The sequence below is a fragment of the Rhea americana genome, unplaced genomic scaffold (assembly GCF_003343005.1).
Source record: "Rhea americana isolate MKP2758 unplaced genomic scaffold, rheAme1 scaffold_185, whole genome shotgun sequence".
Lineage (NCBI taxonomy): Eukaryota > Metazoa > Chordata > Aves > Rheiformes > Rheidae > Rhea > Rhea americana.
This window is the reverse complement of record NW_028185983.1, coordinates 348,270-362,853: the sequence shown is the minus strand read 5'-3', so window position 1 is coordinate 362,853 and position 14,584 is coordinate 348,270.

The window sequence follows — 14,584 nt, the reverse complement described above, 5'->3', positions numbered from 1 at the left end:
AAAACAAAAACAAAAAACAAAAACAAATAAGTCCACAGAAAAACAATCAGCTCTATTTCTCAAATAACACACAAAAAAATTGATTGTCAGGGAGGGAGGATATACCACGTACTAATAGTTTCTCTACATAATGGTAAAGTGTAGAATTACATCACTCTACCTCAACAGGTATCTTTCCACACACGCTCCACTCCCTATGATATTTTCAGATATAAAGAATTAGATATGCACACAACATTTTTCTCAAAAACACTAAGCATACACCTCCCCCCGTCAGGCTGTACCAGGGCATCATAGGGCAATCTTTTAGGGCAYATCAAGCAATCAGCATCATGCTTCTGATTCCTCAGGCATAGCTCCTCTCTGGCAAGTCTTTCTAACATAGAGACACAAACTTAATATTTTTAGTAGCAGCTTCACAGTACAGATCTTTTGCCCCATCTCTTCTGCCATTATGTTGTGAAGAAACAAGTTAAAATAAAGAGAACATCCTTAAAATTGCAGAATCAGCTGAACTCAAAAAAACTCATCCACTTACACCCCTGGCACCCAGGTGAATGTCTAGTCACAAGGAACAAGTGTAGCTTAGCCCAAATAAGATGATGCCGTAGTCCTACTTCCAGCCAAAGCTGACTTCACTGCACCCTTCTCTCCACATTGTCACTTGTGAGTCATAACATTACTTATGTAGTAGTACAAGCTTGCCCAGAGATGCCTTCACCTTCCTTCTGTTGCTAAGATCCTTGCGATAGAATTTGTCCAGCTTATTCTGACCCTTAGCAGAGAGCAAGATAATCATTTTAAGGCTAAAAGGTTGCACTGTCTTCATCTTCAGCTATCCTAATTTCAGCTCTACAAAAGACAGGTAAAGGGGAGAAGATAAAGGCTTAAGTGATCACCTTGAGTGATACTAATTTTGATTTGGCTTCCCTCTTCAGCTTCATTAATAAAGTCTAATGATATTCATGATATTTGAGAAGCAATTACTATTGAGGATTCCATTCACTATCAAAATAAGCATTCTCTCAGCCTTTATTATTCCTTCCTAAAAAGGAATTATCTAACTAATTTCATGACTGTAGCGAACCTTTTACTCACAGAAGAACCCCTACTTTTCTGTCTCTCAAGGCAAAGGTCAAGATTTCATTCATCCAAATACACCAGTTCATTACTTTATTTTTAATCTATTTTTAAATCAATGGTTTTCTATCCTTCATTAGCTTACCAGCAAACATACCAGTTCTCAATCACATATGCAGAGTATTAGCAAGAGTGTTTGTGAAACTGGAATTTGACATTTGAATATCACCCATAGGCAAGAACACAAGAAGTCTTGAATTAATACAAACAAGTGAAGTCACACATTTTGATGTCTAGTGATGTTCTGTAGTGAAGAAGAAGAAAATCTCTACTCAGTATTAACTCAGTACTAAAGGTACTGCTGCCAAAAAACTACTGAAAGTGACTCTGCAAAACACAGTAGCTTCAYGTGCCCAAAAGATGATAGCCATATCACTAACCAGCCATATGAAGCACTACAGCTGTTAGCCCAAATGATCTACCTCAATCATAAATGAAGATATCATGGTGTATAAAGAAAAAAAACTTTTGTATTCAGGAGTGGTATGTGAGTCTTCATCCTAATTATCATCATTCCAAATAAACCTGCAATTAGCAGTCTTGCCAGGACACTGCTATTTCCAAAAGGCAATTATTTCAGGTAACAGTGAAAGGGTTGTGTGTGTGTGTTGGGGGGGGGGTGTTTTTTTTTTGCTGACCTTACTTTGCTTCTGTATTGTTATTTCAGTATTCTTTTCATGGCATTTCTATTCTTTTCAAGAATTTTATCAAAGTATGATCACGTCTTAGCACTGGTTTCAGTTTTACTTATGAATGCCAAGATGCCTTCACAGTTGAGGCATATATACCTCTTTTCACAGTGTGTGCAATTATTCTGCTTATAACATATGGTGAGGGCTCCTTTTCTCAACCAGGTTTTCAGTTAAGCTCTATCTTCATAGACTTTCTAACTTGCTAAACAAGTATCTGTCAACTCTTAGCTTACAGGAGTGATGAGTATTTACAGGGCCCATAAAACTTTGGCACAATTTTATCTCTGCCTCTGGCAAAATCTTTGTTCATGTGCATCACGATATCAGGCTTTTTCCTATTATGGTCTCTTCCAAGTTTATATCTCATTTCAGAAGAACTATCCAAATGTTGAAGTTCTGTSTCAAAGCACACCTTTAAAAAAAATCTAAAGGTCACATTGCAGTTTTAATGAACTTCTAAACCCAAAGCAATCAGAAAATGAAGAACAGTGAGTATGGAGTATGCAAAGTTTAATAGCAATCCTCAGATGACAATGAACCCACTACGACATGATCATTACATCACAGAAGATGCATTATATGTTTGGTGCAGAACAGTGCGTTGGCAAGGCTGACACTGTGCATTTGTTTCAGCTCCTTTGCTGGTACTCCACAATCCTGTTGTTTCTAGTTGATTTGGCATTGATCTTACCCTGGCATTTCTATGGCAAAGATTTGGCTTTGCTGTAACAGCTTAATTCTCATTCTCTTCTATAAGAAAAACAGACCAAGATATGCCCAGTGTGCTCCTGGACTTCTTACCTGTCAAGACTCCACTTCCCATTCTGAAGTGCTACATGCTTATTTTATTTCCTCTCTGCAAAAACAGTTGTACCTAGAAAAAAAAAAATCACAGGAAAATCTATACTCAAAGAAGCTTTCACTAAAATGAAGTGTGAATTCTTCCTGCCAAACCTCTGAACTTTGGCTGGGCTGAGTTAGTCACAGCTGTACCTGGCCTGTCCAGGGCTCAGCTGCAGCAGCTCTTCATGGTGTGAAACAGCCCCTTTCATCTCCAGGCTGCTTCATCTCTACATTATCTACTGTCCGACTCCATGAGGAATTTTCTTAAGGCACTTTCTCTGTCAGTATGGTATTCATAGTGACAAACCCTCATTTTGTGCCCAAGCGAGTTTGAAGCTGCAAGGCTGGGGAATCTGACTGACTCACAAAGTTAGCAGCCTGTCAAGAGCCTTACACAAGAAACTTGAAGCCCCGTATCTTTTTGCTATTTTATAAGCTATGTTAACTTTTTTTTTCCAGAATGATAATTTGCAGCCCATGCAGCCAGAAGTCAGCAGCTGAGTACAGCCATAAAAAAAAAAAAAGAGAGAGAGAGAGAGAGAGAGAGAGAGATCTAACATGTCACACTTTTGCTTCTGCCAATCACACTTTCTTCATTTCTTTATCTCACGTCTGTCAGAAACAAACCACTAACTGTTAAAAGTTGCATGGCTCAAGACATTTCTCAAAAAGCTCTGTCAGGCATTGGCATTTCCTTTAGGTGAAGAGCATGCACTTGAGTGCACCCTTGAGAATGCAGAGCGGGATGGTTTTTCTGTGTCAGGGTAGGCTACTACTTAACCTGTCTGACTGTACCGTACTGATTCAAATGATTAACAAATCACTACTTCATTGCTCTAGACATTTTAGATTGATAGGTACAAGTAGACACCAAGCAGTAGCAAAGCTCAGGATACTCCATAGCTAAATATTATCCAGGTTTACTCCCCTCCCACCTCTTCCCCCTTCCTCATAAAGGATGTTACCTTATTAAAATTAATCATGCTTTGTTCAGTTATTTACTCATGATTATGCCATTACTAGAGAGATTTAAACATTATAGGGGTTTTTCTAACTCATAAAACTGCTTCTAAAATATYTCCTCTAATCAAGCAACAATTATGTTATTCCCTGCTAACACCAGGAGCATGTTGACTTAGCTAGTCATGTCCTGGCAACCAAAAAGAGGAAAAAAATACATAGCAACAGTGACTACTCCATAGAAACAATAGCTGCAGAACAAAAGAAAAAAAACCTAGAAACATTTTAAATGCTCACATGCTTCTTGGTCATTTCACTGCTTTACACTCTATTGTTTCACSAATATAACTCCAGGAAAAAAAAACAATTTTGATTGAAATAATATATACACCATTTATATCAAAAAAAGTTTTAAAAAAAGAAAACCATAAGATTGTAAACTAAGATGGTAACAAATTGGAAAAATTGCTAGGTAAAAAGAAACAATGGAGCTTATTACTGGCACTTACCTAAGGGAGACTACAGAAGAATAGCAACCATTTCAGGGTGAATATTCTAACTGACCACACCTAGAACTTAGCTTTCAAAGAATTTTATGATAATGTAAACATATGGACAAGTACCTTTATAGACTGCTAAGCCTAACTTCCAGTCTACTCTCCATAAGGTTAGCATCAAGACACAGGAACTGTTGGCGCAAAGCCATGCTCTGCAATGGAGTGCCATAAGTGTTGCAAAAGATTGTTCTTGAGTCTAAGTTCCTCTGCTGATTTTCTTACCCCTTTTCTCCACCTGTTTCCTCTTTGCTAGTTGTTTCATCCCATGTTCCCATGTCTTAAGCCTCTACCTTTCCAAATCAGCTCATATCCCTTTCTCTTCTCTTAACTAATTCCTGCCTATTCCCACCTGCTTTTAACTGCATCCCAAATCCTCCTTACTTCCCCTCTACTTTTTTTTTTTTCCACATGCCAATGTTGCCCTCATTTCTAAGTCTTCTGTTCTCTTTCTCAGCATTCTCAATTGGTCATCTTTCAGCTGGGTACCTTCATCCTCCTGCATGTAGCTGAACCACCTTAGCAAGTGAAAAGGAAAAAAAAATAATAATCACAAGAACTTTCCTTACACTCAGTACCAAAGCCCCTTATTATACAAGCCTCAAGCAGTCAGAAGAAATAATTTTGGATAAACTTCTGCAGCTGAGGATAAAGGCATGTGTCTCTGCTCAACACATCAGAACCATCAGAGGAAAATCAAAGACCAAATCATCAGAAAATACTAATGGCAGCTCTGACAACTCTCCACGTGGCACATGTAAACCACAGTTTCATCCTCAGCTGTAAAAAATTGGCTAATTTACCAGCAACTGAAAAAGTAATATCTTGCATTAAGTATTAGATAAATATTTCTACAAACAATGACTTTGGCCAATTTACCAGCAATTGAAAAAGTAATATCTTGCATGAAGTATCAGATAAATTTTTTTTCTACAAACAATGACTTACATGGCCCTTAAAAATAAGTGGCTTCAGTTGGAAAGAAATGTGTTTAATTGTTAAATTGCATTCTTAGGTAAGGTAGTTGAGAGAATTTATATCAAGCTGATGGCTTGATACATAACCTACATACAGTCAAATAGCCAATTTCTGCTGAAACGTTCCTTATATCTTCCATGGTCACCTGCACTCAATTTCAGTATTTCCTTACAATGCACAAGCATCATATGTAGTGCTTCTTAAGTCACTTGTTTATCTTCTTTAAAAAAAAAAAAAAAAAAAAAANCTACAGTTAATTGTGATTTCCTGCATGTAACACTGCAGATACACTACTGCTTGAACTAATAGCTCCCCATTTCGAGGTAGTGTCTGTTTCAGATATAGTCATTCTAAGAAGTACTGCAGTAACTTGGGTTTTGCATTTCTTAATGATATTTTAATATTTTCTTTTGAAATAGCTAAAGAATAATTCCATCTTGCAGATTTACTATAGTTAATTTGTCACTGTCTTCAAAACTTCCTGTCAGCCAGCACTCTGATATATTATACCCTGCTAAGATAAGCTGCGGGTCAACTATACCACACTGATTTGAATCTAATAAGTTTTTTTATTTATGCACATTTATTTTATGCACATTTCTTGATTACAGACTACAGAAAACAGAAGTTGGGTATACTTCTGTTGGGAATATGTTAAAATATCCTCAGAAAATACAAGGTACATTCTTGCATACAATCTTACTGTGAGTTTTATCTACTTTCAAGCATATTGTTGTTAAGAACTTTCATTTTCAACACACCTCAACACATGCCTTTCAACTCTCATTCAGGGTATGATTATATCAAGATGTTAGTTGTTTTCTTTTTACACTATAGACATAAAACTTTCATAATCCTCTACATTTCTTCAAAAACTTTTTTTTATTATTTTCCTTTACTCCCTTTTATCATGTTGTTAGAAAAGAAAACAGTATGAAGGGAACAGTCAACTCTGATGTTTCTCTTTAAAAACAACTTTTCATACTAAATACTGTGTGCAAAACAACAGCTTTAACTGGAGATTAAAAAAAAAAAAATCTTTCAGAAAACCTCTCAGGCAAATATCTTTAAGGGAAGTAGTTTTCAAATTTTTTGCTTTGTAATTTTTCTACAGAAAGTTCCATTCCATTCAAATGAATGCATAGGGATTTTTTTCTATAAAAATGAAGTTTATAAACTTTTATTATGCCAAATAAGCAATCTACAATGTTAAGACAGTTCTGCCCTATTTAGATAGCTTTACAAAAATGTTATACACACAATTCAAGAAAATAGCTTCAGAGACCTCAACTATGTTCTCAACTCACCTCAATAAAAGTAATCAGGAGCAGATTTATGCCTGCAACACAAAACCCAAGATTTTATTCTACTATTGCCATTTTCTATCATTACTGTAGAGTTAAAACAGCAAAACAAGACTGAAGAGTACAGAAGTCAGAACACACAATATTTAAGACAAAATTTGTGCACATCACTACTGTTAAATAAACAAAGCAAACTTATTGAAATCAGATCAAATATTTACAACTACTTATTCCCACTCATTTATCTGCAGCTTTTTCCTTCTTCTGCCTTGTTCCCAAAGCCCACCCACTGCAATGCTACACCCAGGAGGCCAAGCCAGAGTGCCTCTGACAGCACAGAAAGCCTGAGAGAGGCATTGGAAAGCTGCTCACCTCAAAAAATAACACATTTTGTATGGCATGTGTCTCTCTGCCATATTCCTGAAACTAAAGTTCAACAGCTATACCAGATGCATAGAGGAACAAGCTGAACCTGTGAGGCCCCTACTAACTTGCTAGCTTGGTGCACCTGGTGCCAGGGATAACTAGTCTCCTGCCTGAGCACTCTTGCACGTTCTCTGTTATTAATGATATTACCTCGGACACCATCGTGTTTCTGTGCACCAAAAGCTGCAAGGACATCATGTAGCAGTCAGGCTACACCAGCAATCTGYTCCTGTTTTCCATTTGTGCACAAAATAGATTTAAGACTTCAACAATAACTAGTAGGACATTCCTTACAATATTAGCAGTGATTTTGGAGGGTGTGCCAAAGTTACATTACAAAAGATGAAGCAACTGCACTGTCATTGCTATTATTCAAGACACTTGCATCAATATCACCTTAAAAATAAAAATTACTTTGCTATATTATGAACAGGGCCAATATGATTTGGAATCTAAATCATATCACAAAGTAACATCTTCGGGCCCTGTAAGTGCTGTGCTGTGCTGCATTTGATAGATCAGTGAACAAGATTGTTAATGATTTTTGTCGCTAGCACACCTCCTTTAAATCTCATGGAGATTAATCTGAAGGAGTCTGAAAATAGATACACTTGACTTACACAGAGTGAAGGATCTGCTTCTTGCAGTGTAATATGCTACACATAAGTACTTGGTCTTATTTTGTCAAGTGAAAAGCAGAAAGCATCCATATACTAAGACCTATCTTGAGAAGAGGATTAATTTTATCAAAAGCTAACATAACATGAAAAATGCATGTCTGTATAGCTCATGTTTCTGAGTAAGTAAGCACTCAGCCAGTTATGGTGGATTTCATGACAATTAAAAGTAATTTTTGGAGCATGATATATATCTTTTGTTTTATTCTTCTATTGCTGTCTGCACTTAAAGCCATGGATTCCTGTAGTGCTCGTGAGCTAAAATGATCCACAGTATTCAGTCACAGGTTGAAACCTGAAAGATTACTCCTCTGTATTATTGTCTCTGAAGTTCACATCACTCTTGCATCCTCAGCCCTTACATCACCAAGCTAATTTTCATATTTAGTCACTTATTTTTAACATAGTTACTATTTTTGTCAAAAATAAATAATATACTCCTCTTCCCGTGCTCAAAAAGTAGTTTAAATCATGATATTCCTTATAAAAACAGAAAACCCATAAGTTTTGCCACTGAGTTATCCTCAAAGAAATTCTTGCATCTTGAGCTTCCTCAGTTTTCGGAAAGATTTTCCAGATATTGGAGAGGCAATAGACAACATTTACTGTCTGCCCCTCAGTATCTTATCTCTAGCAACAAAGCTCATGTGATAACTACCTTTTAAATAGGTCAGGTACCTCTGCTGCAGCAGAAGTAAAACACTGCAGCTGTCTTGTGGAGTACTATCTTCAAAAATGATTTTCTCTTCAAAAATAAATTTAAAGCCTTAAACACAAGGAATTATATGAAGTTAATAATATTAAATTCAGTCCTTCACGTCTTTAGAGAATGTGTCATCCTCATGAACATTTGCAGCAACTTAACATTAAAAAGCTGTTTCACAGCCCACACTAAATACTACACAGTCCTAGATCTGGCCAATTAATTTTTGGGGGACTCTTCTTGAGCCTCAGAGGTCATTACTCCTTACCTTACAGCAGTAACTTCTCTGACTCAACAAGTTTCATCAGACAGAGGATGAACTTTTCAGCCTCCTCAAAAAGCCAATATATATTCTTTCATGCTCAGATACAGACTATATCAATTCCATAAATACATACTACAATAAGTTCCACTTTAAGCTGTTGGTTTTAAGACAATTCCTTAAGCCTCTTAGCAATTGCTTTTACATAGTTTTCCACTTTATGCACATGAAGAGCCTGGCTTGAGGAAAGAGGGAGAGGAAAGAGGGGGAGAAAAGGGGGAGAGGAAAAGCTTATAGGATGATCCTGTACCAAGTACTCCAAAATCTTTAAAAATCATAGCATTTATATACCTGTGRATGCATATATACTGGGACATATGCAACATTAATCTACATGCACTATATACGGATTGTCTCCGCTGCATTTTACTGCATATCATGCAGCAGAAGCTGCTTGTTTGGCAGGTGCAAGCTGTGGCAGGTGCTACAGCCATTTCTAGGGAAAGTCAGCTTTGGGAGGATTATAGAACAGCTTTTGGAAATGTTTGGTTCTACAGAACAGTAAGGCAAGCCTCTACAAACACCCTGATGAGTAGACCAAAATGTTAAAAGGGCACTGGGAAATAAAGGCAAGGGTTTTAGGGAGGCTGTTCTACAAGATAGTAATTGTCAAGAAAAAAAACCCCAAACCAAAGAACAAAAAAGCCAAGCCKCTCTTGAACACAGTGTTAGCCAGAATGAAACATACGGTGGAAGACAACATCTGAAAGGCTGGCAAGCACCCTCACCCTGGGTRCAAAGGCAAACGCTACAACGTCCATGGCAGTAGCTAGCTGAGAGCCAGAGAAGATACAGAAAAAATTGTCAGTTAGAGGGGACCCAAAAACAGAGACAGAATTCGTGTGTGCTGTAGAGAAAACTCTGGAATCTGAGGACAGAGAGGAAATGGGACTCACTCTTCTCTTTCTCTTTTGTACCTGTAGCCTTTCTCACTTACTGCCGTAGGGGCAGCCCTCACTCACCCTTTTCTGGGCGCACAGAGGACCTTTCCTGCAGAGAGGAGGCTGTTTGCCTGGGAACAGAGGTGGCACTAATGGCATGGAAAACACAGTAACTCTAGTTTCCTAGGTCAGGTCAACCTGAACTAAAACAACAACATAATACGCCTAAAAATTCCTGTTAGATGCATGGAAGTTTTAACCGTCACTTACTTTTGGGGTTCTCGGGGAAGAGGCCTTTTTCTGGACTGCTTTGCTGACACCTAGTGATCCTCAGCTCTCACAGCGTCGGTCGCGCGGGACGTAAAGAAAGGTGGTAACAGTGCAGCTGCTCTCCTCACCCTGTTTGCAGCAAAACATTTTTAAATAGCCATGTCCCTGATTCAGCAGGGTCCTCAATCATGTGTCAACTCACAGATGATGACATGCTAAAAGATGTGAAAAGCTGAGAAAGAGGATATAGAAGCAATGTGGAAAAGAAGTAGCGGTCGGTCTTTCCCTCCCCCTCAAATGCCTTTGACAGACTCAGAGAAACCTGCCATGAGCCGTGACTTGCATCTTTTCCTTTTTGTACCTCACACAYTGGAATGGAGTATCTCAGTGGTCATAACTCCCAGTTAGCAGTTTCTTTGCCTTTGGCTTTTAATGCAGATATAAACTAAAAGCAACAAGTTATTACTGTCTCGAACTTAATTCCAGCCTAATCCTATCATTGAATAATATAATCATAACATTTTATCCTTGGCTCAGCAGGGGATAATGCCAATTTTGCCTGAGCCTCTCGGTTGCAGTGAACCAGCTTAATATTGCCTAGGAAACCGGCGCTGGGTGGACAACACAGCATTTTCTCATGTTGAGAAATTCTGCAACTTACAGTGGACTCGCAAACAAACATTTTAAAAATGCACCCTCCTGTTTTACGAAGAACTGAATGTGAATGCCACCTATCTGTGATAACTGTGATAAGTACGATACTGTTTCACTTTTTTTTAATTGTTTCCTAGRGATCATGATCTTTAGTCTTTTATAAGAAGTGGGAGGACATACATATATTGCTACTAACTGTCAGGTGAGTCAGTCTCTTAAAGCTGCTGGTCAGGAATTTTTAGGTGTTCCTCAAAGTGCTTATTATTTGTCTTTCCAAAATYTGTAGTTTAACAAATTAAAATAGTATAAAATGTACGAATGTCTTGGTGCTTAAAAGCATCTATGCAAATAGAGTTGTATCACTCTAAACTTTCAGTCAAACTACCTAGGGTAATTATACATAACCTGACCGACCTAAAATAAACCACTAAAACAAACACAAAGTCCTTCTTTGTTTTGTAAACATAACACTAAGGATTTTATGGGCGGTGTATGAGAAATGTACAGAACACCAGTGAACAAAAAATTGTTAGCAAAAGAAATTAGCTAGAACTTACAGAGTGTCCTTTTCTTTTAGCATGCAGGASGGTAGTTGCGCTTCTCTTCTTTGACACAGCTTAGGATGTCCACAGTGGGACCCAAATAGTCACTGCTACCTTCTTTCCTCATCCACCAGGTACCTTGGCTTAGGTACTTCATCCATTCAGAACCAAATCCTGTGCTTAATGAGTTGTTGTTCTTTTTTATTATTATTATTATTATTTTGTCCAAGTGACAATAATCAAATATTTCTTGCTAGACAGGAGAACACACTTAAAAAAAATTCAGGCAGGAACTTTTTGACTCATAAGTCAGCCATCACCACTTGATATTTTTTACCTTGTCTTGTAACTTTTGGACTCAAGCTTCATTACACAACTCTCCACCTTTAGTGTTTTTAAGTGATTTTTGTGTTGTTAAATTTCATAGAGCATCTTCTTTATYATCAAAAGCCAATTTCAAAATCAAAAGTTTTTCCTTTTAGTTAAAGAAAGTATGCCTTTACTTTGGCATGAAAAACATATTTTCCTGTATATGTTTTATATCTAAAATAGAAAATGTCCTATTGAATTTAAAATATTAAGAGTCGCACACAATTTTCTGTAATTAAAAAACATTTACAAAGAATTTCTGTGCCTTTTTTCCTCTTGTGCATAAGACAGCACTATAAAAATCCATTCTCAGTACTTTTCCTGTACTAAACACATTTTCCTTTAACAGTTTTTCCTTGCAGCAATAAACATGCAAACGAGTGAKTACGAGATGACCACAAAGACAGGCATCTTTGGTTTCTTTTAAAGCAAATTCATTCAAGTTCATATTAACATAATGTTCMATGTAAGTTTAAAAAGATATAGTACCTTTACATCATCTTATTACTATATCTATTTAATATTGCTTGATCTGAAGACAACACACAGAAGTATCAAATCTGGTGAACTAAGCTGTATATTAATTATAATTAATAAATCCAAAATTATGAGTCGATTCTCCTTGTACCCTACAATAATTATGGGGTTTAAATACTATAATTAAGGAAGTAATACATTACTACTGGAAAAAGAAAGCGAAAAGAGAAACAGGGCAATTTTGTAGTAAAACATATGGATGGCATTGGAGACAAAATAATGTGTTTGAATTTTATATCAAAGTTTGACAAACTTGCTCAGTATTTGCCATTAGAACACTGCCAGCAGCACTGCTTTAACTGGACTGAGGAATCAGGCACGTCATTTCGTCATATGGTGTAATATTTTTGATTCATTTGAGCAAATGCTTCTGGCAAAAGCACAATAGTAAAAAAAAAAAAGAAGAAGAAGAAGAAGAAGAAGAAGAAGAAGAAAGGAGGAAAAAAGCTAGAATAACAAGTTAGTTACACTATTGTATTCATTACATATGCAGAGCAAGAAACCAATTTGTGCCGAGCTTTGTAAAAGAAATTCACCATGACTGACATCTATGGTTACAGGTAATAGCTTCATATTCCCTAAAATAAAACTAGTTTTATAAATAGAATGCACAATAAAAGCCATTTATAGCTTTTCACTAGTCTTATGGAGTAATTCTTTCTTCCCTCCTCTATTTTCTCAGTAATTCTTACTCTCCCTCCTCTTCTTCCAGTCCACTTTCTTCTTCTCGATGATAGGAACACATTTAAGGTATCATGCAAAAAGGTGTGCCCAGTCATCAAGTACTATTCTGAGAACATCTCTCACTATACGCATGCCTACAAGACGATGTACACCAAATACATGGCTTGGTCAAGATTTCCAGGTCCTGCTTTTCCATCTGGCCACTGTTAGCATTATAGAAACAAGGAACTACTGCTTTTCCAGTGCAAACAACTGGCACATAGAGCACTCTTCTTTTCTCCCCCTTTTTTTTTTTAAAAAAAACTTGTTAAGATAAATAAAAAGATGGGAGGTGCATTCAAACCTGTATAACTACAAAGTTCAACTCAGAATTAAATTCTTCACTCAATATGTATGGAGCAAATATAATTTATACAGTGCTGATAAAAGACAGTATAACACTAAGGCCAGTTGATCAAATTTTGGAATCCAAACATCTGTGTTCTTCTTTATATGAATTTCATTTCCATTATGTTGTGTCATGCATCCTCCTATCGTGAAATCTGTCCTATTATGAATACAAGCATATCTTAACTGGCTTCTCACTTTATTCAAACAGTAAACATACTGTGAACTTTAAACTTATTCACTTGAAGACTTGAGACCTCTTCCTTTGGAAAAATCAAAAATAGCTTTATTTGCTTATTTGGGAAGTAAGGACTACTTACTTTGAGACTGAAATGGAAAAAAAGGAAAGCATCCTTCAAGTACTAAGTGATATTTTATTCTTTCTGAAATTGCTACTTTGTTGGCTTACTTTTTTTCCAAAAAGRTAAAATACCTTCTAAATGCTTAAAATGAAAACTCAGTATGTCACTGTCTATGATACGCATTTTCTTCAGATTTATTATTCCACAATACAGTGTCATAAATAAATGCAAATCAAGTTATTTTGGGGGTGAAATGAAGTAAAAAAAATTCTTTGAAGGCACACATTCATTTCAACTTTGGTTGCAATGGGTTATTTTATCTTTTGCACACTTTATGCAAAGCAGATTGCAACAATACTGATATACTTGAGTTACGTTAATGTAAAGGAATTGCTTTTTTCAAATGATAACTCAGAGACATATTAAGCACATCTTTCTTTATTCCACAAAGGATTTCTAGATATGCTTTGCCCACATACTCTGTCACAATTATGTATAGTGCTATCGGGCTGCTCCATCTGTCAGCATTTACTTTCCAAGTATATGTTGATCAGATTAGCCATGAAATTGTAARATAAGATGAACCACTTACAGGTGCACTTCTCAAACTGATCTGGTACTACTGTGCTAGAATCTTGCTTGCTGAGAGCAAGAAAGGTAGCCATGAACTATTCCAGCCTGAATGCAGGAGGGTATACTGTTATATATGACATAGTAAGGTCAGTTAACATGAAAAGATGTTTTTCTCAGGGGAAAAAAAACAGCTTTTTTTATTCAAATTATACAAGCTTGGAGAGTCTTTGAGTGAGAAGCTATATATATTGGCTGCAATATTTGTGGTGATTTAACAGAGAAAGTGCAAAGTTACTGTCAAATATTTGCAAACAATTCATGTAAAAAACAGTATCTAACCTGTTGCACTGCCTACTGCTAAACCACACTGAGCTCTTTTCATAGTTTACAGTTTCACAATTCTACTTTTTTGTGTAAATGTTCTTGTTCTAAGATGTCACCTTTGGAAAAAAAAGGCCTWATAACAGCAGTCAAACATCTATTGTTTAATTTCTACTTTTTTGTAGGATAAATAGTACCCTCAGAGTAAAAACTGAAACAGGTACTTCAGTTCTCAGCAGAAATAATGGCTTCTCTGGCAAGTTAAGGGGCGTTATCAATTTCAAACAATAGCTTTAAGTGTCAAAATATTATATACTTATTACACTTCTTCTCTCAAGGCCACTACCCTTTGCCCTCTTCCATTCCTCTGTAAAGGAGATTTTCACATGCTCAGTTTGCCTCACTGTGACTTACAAAAAAGGAAAAAAAAAAAAAAAAAAAAAAAAAAAAAAAAAAAAAACAGAA